The sequence below is a fragment of the Impatiens glandulifera genome, chromosome 1, assembly GCF_907164915.1.
Source record: "Impatiens glandulifera chromosome 1, dImpGla2.1, whole genome shotgun sequence".
NCBI lineage: Eukaryota > Viridiplantae > Streptophyta > Magnoliopsida > Ericales > Balsaminaceae > Impatiens > Impatiens glandulifera.
Window position 1 is genome coordinate 11,960,820 of NC_061862.1, and position 8,787 is coordinate 11,969,606.

The window sequence follows — 8,787 nt, forward strand, 5'->3', positions numbered from 1 at the left end:
GCATGTTCAGGAGAAACACATCCGGCTGGAATATGTGTCGACCGAGCAACAAGTAGCGGACATCTTCACGAAACCGCTACAGGAAGCTAAGTTTTCACATTTTCGAAATATCTTGGGTCTTACTAATCTTAATCAATTGATATAATCATACTGTATGCTTGTATATAAAACCGGGATATGCGTTCAGGGAGAAGCTAAAACTTCTCAAACCATATTCAAATAGGCCATTAAATAAATCAAACATGCTAACCGGGAGGATGTCTCCGGTTATGCCCGATCACTTCATAATCTCAAATCAAATGTATGTTTACTAATACGGTTGAAATAACCGGGTTGAAGGGGATAAAACAAATCCAAAGTTGAACAACTGTTGACATTAGTCAACTTTTCTTCATAAATGGAAATATCCTACTAAAACCGGTCATGGGAAACCGCTTAGTACATATGCACTCTGGTCTGATGAAATGAACCTTTCCGGTTAATCTGAGATGACTGACTGAGTTTTCGTGCATGTTTTGAAAAATGAAGCCTGTAATTAATTAGAACAAGTCTACCACAATCGAGATGACGACATGTGTCCATCATCAAGAGAGGGAGACTAACATCTTGTCAATAGATATTTTTCATCATTGCTATCTTAGTAATAATTAGATTTACCTTGGAAATAACCATTAGTTACTTCAACAAGTTAAGTCTATTAAATAGCTGATGACATCATCAGGCATGCTTAACCTCATTAAAGACCAAGCCGAATCCCCGGGCTATATAAATCATCCTTAATCCTGTTCAAAATATCACAAGTTCACTATTCACAAGTATCATCCTTGAGATAAAATCCTCTCTCTCTCAAAAACATGAATACCAACTCTTTGGCCAAGAAAATCCTATTGGCAGATTTTGAATCAATCTACCAATATGAGGATCATGAAGTAAAAGAAATGTTCTTAGCTATAGAAAGGAGCGGGCTAAGAAGCTTTCTTGAGAACAGATTCATCATCGACTACCTTGTAGTCGAAGAACTCTTTGAGACCGCAAAAGAGGTGCATCGAGATATACTCGTTGCACAGGTCTACGGTCAGAAATTCCTATTCAGCGAGACAGATTTCGCTGTATATTGCGGTTTACCCAATGAAGGGGTAACCGACCTAACTTACTCCCCGATGACAATGGAAGAAATGTGTCGCCGGTTTTCAGGATCTGACATCCCGGTTAAACCCTAGGGTGCTAAGAGTCAACTTTCTCACAAGTACCAGATTCTCTGCGAGATTCTGGGAAAATCTGTCTTGTGCAGAGAGAAGAGTTACTACTACACCCAAAGAGTCTTCGAGATGATGATTGCCGTAACGGTTGGGACACCGGTTAACTGATCCTGGATCATTTTCAGTAACCTGAAGAAGATGCTTCTCTCCAACAAAACCGGCTACGCTCCTCAGCTGAGCGGTTTCTGTGCAAGTCTGGACATCCACTCCGGACCCTTCGTCACTCTTCACCCAAGGCACGTGCTCACCAAAGAACGAGTACAAGAGATGATCGACCGGTGGGAAGCGGTTAAAGCCAGAAGAATTCAAGCGGCTGAGGCTTCAAATGCTCAAGCGGCTGAGTCATCAAATGTCTAACCTGTCCCTCCTCTTTTCTTTTATCCCTTCTTTACAAAACCGGTACTTTTGTTGTACTACCGGTTACGTACTCCAATTAATGAATCAGATTTCTTTCCTTTCCAAGTCAAAATCTAAAATATTCAATGCGTCGTATCAAAAATAAATCATACCACTCTTGGAAACATAAATCCTCATTATCAAAAAGCATGCCTGACTTGATTTGACAAGACTTGCCTTTATTCTCTTGGAAAATCACAAAAACATTAATGACTAAGCATAAACGGCTAGATTTTTCAAATTCTCTCATTAAATGCTCTCATTCACTCCAGGCTATAAAAGGGGACTCAACTTCCATTTTCAAAACACGTCTTCAAGCATTCTTCTCTCTAAAAACTCGGAAGCTCAAGAACTCTCTCAAACTTTTCTTAACTACTCATCATCATGTCTGCCGAGATTAGAAACACCCTGATCATTGATTTTGAAGACATCAAGCATAGCGCCGACTATGAATGCATTTATCAGCATATCATAGATTCTGGATTGAAAGGTTTTCTCAAGGGTTCGGACCTCATCCTCGTGGAGGAGGTGTGTGAATTCTACAATAACGGTCACATTTTGGATGATGGCAGCATTCGCACCATCATCGACGGTCAGTTCCTCCAGTTTTCTGAGGAGGAATTCGCCACCTTCTTTCACCTTCCAACGGAAGGTTTCTCCGATTTTCCGACGCCGTATTTACCGGCTAAGGAAACCTTTTTCAAGATCTTCTCTTCTTCATACACTCCTGTTAAGGATTTTGGGAAGAAAGAAGATCTCGCTCCTCACTACCAAGTCTTTCACGATTTGGTCCAAAGGTCTATCATAGGCCGAATGCCCAATCAAAACTACAGCCGGGAGGCATTCGACATTATGATAGCCATCATCCGCAACTCCGCCATCAACTGGGCGTCCTATCTTTTCAATAAGCTGAAGCAGCTTATGACCGGTAAAAGAGGAAGGATCAGCTACGCTCCTCAGATCACCCGGTTTCTCATGTCCAAGCGTCGCAACCGTGGAAAAGGTGTTCCGGTTGGATCCTTCAACACCATCACAATAGACATGATCTATAGATGTGTGTCAAGAATTGAGGAACGGTTTCCTCAAAACACCATGGAGAAGTGGTATGAAAGGAGGTTGGAAGGAGGATGGTTTACTGAATAATTCTCTTTCTTTTCGTTCTCTTTCCGGTTTCTGGTCATTTTGTTGTACGACCAGAACCGCCCCAAATGTTAATCATTTTTTTTCATTTTTTTATCTATTAATGAAATATTTCAATCCTTAAAAAGTCTCCGGTTTTCATTCACAGTATTCCTTCCGGTTCTTCAAACTTATACAAAATGTTAAAGTTAACCTAAAACTTCCGGTTAACGAGATCTCAAGTAAAACCGGTCCCTCGAGCAAAGATGAAAATTTGAAAAATCTTAACCGCCCAAGGTTTTACCTCAAAAATTTACCGCCCATCGAATTTCCGCTTTTACCGCCGAAAGTTACGGCAGTAACTTTTTGGAGGGAAAGTTGGCGCCAAAACATCAAATTGACGGTTCATCTTCAAAACCGCTTGGAACCGCCATCTATATAAGTTCAAATCAGCCCATTCGACACATGTGCTTTCTCTCTCTAAAAATTTCCAGAACTTCAAAAACTCTTCTCTCTCCGATCTTCATCGTTCTTCATCTTCTATCTTCAAAACTGTCATGGATCTAGGCAAAGCTCCATTCCAATGGATGTTACAAGTAGATTTCGCAGATATTGATGAGCATACTGATGATAAGAACAAGGCTGTTCTTCAACTTCTACGGGATTCTGGGTTGGAAAAATTCATTTCTGGTCCGTTCATAATCCATCCGGCGGCGGTGACGGAGTTCTTGGCGACGGCGACGCTGTCAAAGAGGAAGATATCGGCGACTGTTAACGGGAAGGCCGTTCTCATCACCGAAGAGATTTTTGCGGAAGCCCTTGGTCTGCCCAACACAGGTTCGGACCTAAAGATTGACTTAACCGAGGCAGAATCAAATGCTGCCCGGTTGGTGGTATCTTTTTCAGGTCAGGATCTGGTGATCCACAACAGCCGGAGGATCAAGCTCAAACCGGAATACAGATGGTTGGTGACCGTCATCGCCAAATCAATTCAAGGAAGGGGAGGTAATTTCGACAACCTCACAAAATTTAAACTTAGAATGCTGTTAGCCATTGTCCGCGGTGACAAGGTGGACTGGGGGTACGTCATATACGAAGAGTTCTGTCAAATGGTGATAAAGAAAGATGGCCGGGTGCAGGCCTATGCTATGCAAATCGTAAAAATTCTTGAGTTCCTCAAAGTGGAACTAGGTGAAGGCATACCGCTTTCGATCTCCAACATTCTTGACTCTGAGTCAATGATCGAAAAACCGGAGAAGACGATCAAACCTAAATCCTCAAAGACTAAATCATCCAAGGGAGCCAGTTCATCGGTTCTAGTTGAAGAAGAAACAAGACAGAAGAAACCGTCAAGAAAGGCGGTTGAGGCAGAAGTTCCACCAGAACCAAAGAGGAGAAAGAAGGTAGCTGCGAAGAAGAGTTCAAAGAAACCGGCGGACTCCGAGAAAACGCTTTCCTCGGACAATCCACCGGAAAGAACCGCAGATGTTTTTCAGCCCATCCCACTCAACACAGTTATTCCCGTTCCCATTTCATCCCATTCTCCAAGGCAAACCGAATCTTCGGGGAGCAAGGAGAACAAGTCAGTTTCCAAGGAGGAAGCAGAGGTAACCATTCACTCTGAAAACTCCAAGTCACCGAGTAAACAAGCTGAAGAGGTTACAGCCACTGTGGGCTTAAATACCTCAGAAGCAATCAACAAAGTGGTCCCAGATGATCAGGTTGAAATACCTGATCAGAATGAGGCACAACCGGTCGATGAGACGGCCAACACAACAGAAATTGAACCTCTGGCTCAGGAGGGAAATATTGAAGAACAGGAACCTTCCGGTTCCGTAGGAGGGAAGACAGCCTTAGAAATCCAACCGGCCTCAACACCTGAAGGCTCCAATCAGGTAAACAAAGGCAAAGGCATTCTCATTGAAGAAACAACGGCAACCGGAACAGGCACGCTGCAAACCAATCCTCAACATGAAGCCATAACCGGGGACGAGATTCCATACACCATTGAGCAAGAAAATGAGATCTTCGAGGAGCTCATTCAAGACATGAACAAAGGCGCAAGTGATGCGCTAGCGCCATACATCTTATGGGTGAAGCTTAGATGCGAAACCAAGTTATCCGACATGGTTCCAGGTTTAAGTGGCAATAAACAGTGGGACAAGCTCATCGAACTGGAAGAAAGGGCACTTACTTTGGCTAACACCAACCTAATCCAACCGGCGTTTAACAAAGCTCCAGTAATCCTTGAAAATGCTCGGTTACAGGTAGTTGAGAATGCGTTTCAAGGAACCCAAGGAAAGACATTAAACCCGATCGAAATGAGGATGGCGGAACGATTTCTTGGGGTACGAGAACAGCTTGTGCGAAATCTTGATCGTCTTGACCTACAATGGTGGAAAAGTTGCCAACGTCAATTCAACAATGCTGAGTTATATCAAAGTAAGCCTTTCTTTATAAGTGGTGAGACATCCGGAACCTCTGAAAACCTGGAACAAGAAGCCTCTCAACCGGTCAAAGCTCTGGACATAGATCAAATCAAGCAAGCGATGGCTGAAACCGTTGACTCATGCATTGGAAATTTTAAGGCCGTAACCGACGAAATAATTGCAGTGGCTGAAGATAAACTATCAAATTCTCTACAAACCATGATGGACACGACCATGCAGACAACAGTTAAAGCCATGATTGCCGAGTCAGTCAAAGCCGCAACCGCTCCACTATTGGACATGCTGCAAGCAATGGCTATTCAAATCGGGGAAATGTCCAAGGTTCAAGTCAGCACAACACAAACGCAAATCGAAAAGGATGCTGAAACCGCAAAGAAACTGCAAGAGGAAGAGATTGAAAGGGAACGGTTACAGAAGGAAATTGAAGATAAAGACTATGCGCTTGCCCAACAATGCAACGAGGAAGAGCATGCCAACGTCCAGGAACTTCCACTGGATCAACCGTCCCACTCCATGAATACAAGGAACAAGAAGAAGCGAAGTGCAGTTAAGAATGTGATGAAACGGGCAGAACAGAAAACAGCCTTACCAGTCGTGATAAATGCACAACCGCTTGATGAAGAAGAAGAAGATCCGGAAGGACAACCGGAGAATCCACAGCAACTCCAAGCTTCAGACCTCCAAATGCTCCACCGCCTCCACCACCAAAGCCAGTTTGTGCCAACTTCAATCTCAAGAATAAGGGCACCGGTCATTCAAGTGTATGGGCCGGTGTGCTGATCGATGCCGAAAGACGTGCTAGAGAACACAGAGCAAGGCAAGAAGAAGAAAGAAGACGATTGGAGAAGGAGCTAGAAAAGGAGCAACACAAGGGGGGATCATCCAAGCCCTAAACCTCTTTCTTTCTTTACTTTGAACAATTATGTCTTATTCTGTTTCAGAACTTGGTTACTTTGTTCTTTCTAATAGGTTCTAACATATTTCTCTCAAAAATCATACTCATGTTTTTGAAACATATTTCTCTCAAAAATCATACTCATGTTTTTGAAACACATTTCTCTCAAAAATCATACTCATGTTTTTGAAACATCTTTCTTTCAAAACAATCAAACTCATATTTTTAAACCGGTCATATCTTACATGTTTTGAATATTTATTCTAAATAATCAAAAAAGGAGAAATTGATAGAAAAATTAAGTAGATTAATTTTTCTAAACTGGCTACTAAGCATATTTTTAAACCGGCCATATCTTACATGTTTTGAATATTTATTCTAAATAATCAAAAAGGGAGAAATTGATAGAAAAATTAAGTAGATTAATTTTGGAACCGGCCATACATTACAATGTTTTGAATATTTATTCTAAATAATCAAAAAGGGAGAAATTGATAGAAAAATTAAGTAGATTAATTTTGAACCGGCCAGACAAACTAAACAGAAGTTAAACTTCATGTGTAGGTACTTCAAAAACCGTATGAACCGGTTGGGGCATCAAAAACCGGTTGCTACTACTTCAAAGAGACCAGCCTCAAGTGATTAAGTTAAAGATCAGAGGAACCGGTTCTACCTTCTCAAGCGACCGGTTAACGAAGAAGAAAGATTATACTCTTCAACCGGATGATACTGCACAAGACACAAAAACCGGATGGTTCAGAACAAAAGTCAGAAGATTCAAAATTCAAGAGTGACGTATCATGACGGAAGAAACGTGTCTTGAAAGAATAAAAGAAGATCGGATCCGATCAGAAGCATGCGAGGAAAGCAATGATGCCTTATTGATCCGATGCTGACAACCGGTAGTGGATGTTCAACACGTGTCACAATCTGAAAACCGGCTATGTCATCCTATGCTCAGAGTCACCTGCATGAATGCCAGGTGTTGAGGAAGTTGAAGCGTGCAAGCAACCTTTCTGCAAACAAGCGTGATAATGATCGACCAATCCGCAAGAGAGAGAAGAAAGTAACCGTTGGCTACTTTCAGCTATAAAAGGAAGTCGAAACGCCTTCATTCAATGCAGTTCGAAGAAGTTCAGAAAATAGTTAATGAGTTGTAAAAGCATTAAATTCTAGAGAGATAAAGTCTTATATTCCAAAACCGGTGTGTCTAAAACCGGAAGCCTCATGTGTGTGTTTGTGTTGAGTTGTTGTATTACATCAAAGTGTGAGTTTGGTGTAACCGGCGAGTAGCGAAGTTGGGCTCGACCGGAAGTGTTGTTGTAACTCTAAAGAGTTAGTGGAGATCCTTCTCATAACCTGAGAGGAAGGGGTGACGTAGGAGGGTTTGCTCCGAACATCCATAAACAAATCTCTTGTCTCGTGTTCTTTCATTTGCTTTCATTTATTGCTTACCTAACCTTAACCTCAAAACCAATCATACTCCTAAAACCGGTCACTCATATTCATAAAACCTACTCCTTCTAAAACATCATCTAAAAGTCGCATTTGTTGCTTCAACCTGAAACAGACATTTCCGCCCTTGAACCCGGTTCAAGAGTCTGTGACAGGTTGTGCAGTGCTGAGAAAGGTTTTAGTCTCTAACCGGACTATCACCAAAAGAGTTGTGTGTTGTGTAAGCGGCCACCCTTCCTAGAAACCGGAAACACCCCGGTCCTCCAAGGGCGTCCCCGATCCTAACACATTATTATTAAAGAAGAAGAGTGATTTTAAACATATAGCTCAGTCTTTAAAACTAGAATACCATCACTGTCAACATAAAGCCATTCACCATTGGATATAAAGGTACCAGCCATATAAACAGGAACATGCTTTTCACCAAGACCCTTCTTATAAGATTTTTGAGGATGAGATGCCAAAGCTCTAACCCCAATATCACAACTATTGATCTCATCTACATCTCTGATGCATCCATTCACAATTATCCCTTCCCATCCCATGTTTTGGGCTAACTGTCCTAAATTCCCTCCAACCAAAGCACACCCAAGGCTTCCTCCTCCATCTATCACAAGAACTCTTCCATCTCCCCTGGTTTCAAGAAGCTCTCTTACCAATACATTGTCTTCAAACACAGTCACAATTGGCCCTGAAAATGCTCTGCACTGCCCGTATACTTGGAAAATAGGCTACAACACCCGCAAATCGCTTCCAAGAAGGGCTGCATTGGAATCACAAAGCTCTGCGGTTGCCAATTCCATCTCCCTCCTACCAATTGCACTCATCTTTTTATCAGTTTGGTTATTAAGAATTTAAGATAAGAAGACCAAAACCACTACTAATTTAACCGAACAGACATACTAAAACAACTACTTGTATATACCCCACGCCCAAGCCCCACGCCTAAGCCCCACGCCCCAACCCCAGGCACAGCCCCACGCCCAAGCCCCATGCCCAAGCCCCACGCCCAAGCCCCAAGCCCAAGCCCCACGCCCCACGCCCAACGCCCAAGCCCCACGTCCAAGCCCCATGCCCAAGCACCACGTCCAAGCACCACGCCCAAACACCAAGCCCACGCCCAACGCCCAAGCCTCACGCCCAAGCCCCACGCCCAAGCACCACGCCCAAACACCAAGCCCACGCCCAACGCCCAAGCCCCACGCCCAAGCAC

General features: G+C 42.9%; 1 pseudogene; it reads right to left on the bottom strand.

Moving 5' to 3' along the window:
- Window positions 1-7,888: 7,888 nt before the first annotated feature.
- On the bottom strand, window positions 7,889-8,568 carry LOC124911723 (annotated as a pseudogene).
- Between the last annotated feature and the right edge of the window lie 219 nt (window positions 8,569-8,787).